This window comes from Prosopis cineraria, unplaced genomic scaffold (genome assembly GCF_029017545.1).
Source record: "Prosopis cineraria cultivar Desert tree isolate PC_DT_omini unplaced genomic scaffold, ASM2901754v1 PC1246, whole genome shotgun sequence".
Taxonomy (NCBI): domain Eukaryota; kingdom Viridiplantae; phylum Streptophyta; class Magnoliopsida; order Fabales; family Fabaceae; genus Prosopis; species Prosopis cineraria.
The window spans coordinates 23,525-26,360 of NW_026556571.1; the positions used below are offsets into that span (position 1 = coordinate 23,525).

Below are 2,836 nucleotides of genomic sequence, written 5' to 3' on the forward strand. Positions count from 1 at the left end.
AAAAGAAAGTACACATACATGCACAAATTTTGAAACATATTTTATTTTTATTACATTTAAACATCTGAAAACAAGTTCTCATCAATCACCAACATGAATAGAAAGTTAAACTTTAATTTCAAGGTAGTTCCTTAGTTTTTGGTTTTGATCATCATCACATCTTTAATCATCTTTTCCAAATTGATGTAGGAAGAACCACCAGGTCTTGTGTCCTCCTCCGCAATTTTCCTCCACTCTAAAGTCTTTTGCCTCATCTTCTTCCCCTTCTCTCCTTCCATCAATTCATTCACAAGCTTCTCTACATCTTCTCTCTTGACATTATTATCAATCTCTACTCCAATACCCCAATCTTTGCATGCATACCTACAATTTGTTTGTTGATCAGCAAAGAAAGGCCAACATATCATAGGAACTCCTGCACACACACTTTCTGTCATGGAGTTCTAATTGAAGGGTGGTTCAGCACTTTCTCTTGTTCACACCAACTTGCCATGAGACCTCTATCTTTAGTCTCATTTAGGAACTTAGGTGATACGATTACTGAGCCATCATTCACAAGGTCAGGCCTTATGATCCATAGGAATGGTTTTTTGCTGTTAGCTAAACCCCAAGCAAACTCATATAATTGTTCTGAAGACATAATTGTGATGCTTCCAAAATTCACATAAACCACAGATCCTAATTCCTTGAGTTCTAGCCAATCGAGGCATTTAGTCTCTTCTTTCCAAAGACTAGAGTTCAAAGATTCCAACTGGTTGTTTTGTTCAATTTGGCTTAAAAATGCAGTGAAAGGGCCTATGGTGTAAAGTGGAGTAGAATAAATGGATGAAAGAGCGTTCACTGCCTCACCTTCAAACTCATCAAATGTATTGAAACAAATGGCAGAAGCTTTATGAGCTTCATTCGCCATTTCAATAAGAAAATGAAACAAGAGATCATTTGGATTTGTCGTCCTCAATAAGGTAGGGAGATCCTTTAGCTTGATATCTCTCATACCTGGAATCCAATCTATTTCTATCTCCAGGTACCCATTTGTTAGATAGCTCTCATCTGCACATTACAACCACCAAATGATAATATCTTGAAACATACATAACTTTAAGACATATATTTCATGAAGAAGAAATTAGTAGCGAATTAAATATCTTATCCATTGGGATAGTGCGCAAAACCCAACCATGAATAAGTACTAGGAGGCCAGAGGAGAACAATAGGGAGTCCAAGTGCTTGAGCAGCATCGATGGTGAAGAACATGACAGCATCAGAAACCAAGCAAGTGATTGGAGGGATAAGGCCATGAAAGGCAGAATCACTGAGTCTACCAAGAAGGTTTTGAAAGGGAATGAGACAATTCTTTCTGGTAGAGACACATAGAGAGGGTATGTCCTGAGTGGCATCGTCATCAGCAGCAAGAGGAAGACCATCTGGAATGGTTTCAAATCGAAAATCTGAGAGGCCTTGAAGCATTTTGACACCTCTTGATCTCAGCAAGCGTTTATGGTTGAACTCAGTGTTGATGAATGTTATGAAAAAACCTCGAAGATGAAGTAGTTTTGCCAGCTTCAACCCTGAGTTGATATGTCCTTGAGATGGAAATGGAGTCATCACAGCATGAGGTTTTGATTCTCCTCCTGCAATAGAACCCATACTTTATTTCAAATGTCTCTCTCTCTCACTCGCCAGGTGTTTTGTGTGAGTGATGCTTTAGTTGGGGATTAAATAGGTAAATTAGTGGAATGGTGGGTGGGTATGTTAGTTGTGGTCCTTGTGGATTAAATAGGTAAACAAGTGTGAAGTTTTATATTGAGCAAAATGTTGGAATGGGGGTTGGGTGAGCATGAATGGCATGTGATCAGATTTTGGAATACATTATTTGCTTTATGGGTTTGAGTGTACGAAACTTGTATCGATGACGGAGAATGTTTGATTAGTTTAAGATTAACTTTGCTTTCCACACACACACACACACATTTATAAGGACAAAATGCAAATATATTTGAGATGGGATTCTTGTTCTTCACTGTAAATTTCAAAAAACAATGAATTGTACGCGTCTGCATTACTTTATAACTTCTGCCTCCATCCACAATTGACAAGAGGGAACAAAATGAAAGGAGACAATTCAAGAATTCGGGAATTTTACTATGTATAGTAGCCGTAGCTAGGACTTATACCTCAATTGGTATATGAAAATGATTTTAGTGGAAGTGAAAGTTAAAATAAAAGTGAGAATGAAAACTGAAGTGAGATTTAAATTTCAAACATGCTTGGCAATCAGAGGTGGGATAACATTTTATATAAAAATATATTTATATTTTGAAATGACCAACATATCCATCAATTTTTATTTTTTTATTTTTTAAATGTCCATCTTCGCAGCCATCACTGCTCTGGGCATGAATTCTATCGGAAACCATAGAACGCCCAACATGAACAGCATTAACTGGATTTCATTGAAGAGAATGAACCAATTTTTTTTTTTTTAAAAAATGATCTTCATCATTTACAATCATTAAAACTATATTTCAGGAAAAAGAAAAATAAAAAACATAAACTCATGCGAACCGAAGATCTCTATAAAACAATCCAAAAAATATAGAGAGAAAAAAAAACCACCGTTGAATTGATATCTTCCCCAATCTTTCCTTCAAGGATACCCCAGTGAACAAAGACAAACCGAACTCGCTCGTTGTTTTCTTTGCCAGAGTCATTACCGTTCACCCACAAAGTATCGAAGGCGTAGGTGTTTCTAGAGAATGGATCGATGATATTGGAAGCGGAGAATCAAAGACGGAGGCGTTGCAGAGAAGGGACCGACGATATTGTAGAGGAAGAG

The 2,836-nt window shown here is 37.0% G+C and overlaps 1 pseudogene; it reads right to left on the reverse strand.

Annotated features, from left to right (window-relative positions):
* LOC129299656 (7-deoxyloganetin glucosyltransferase-like) lies at window positions 1-2,570 on the reverse strand (annotated as a pseudogene).
* Between the last annotated feature and the right edge of the window lie 266 nt (window positions 2,571-2,836).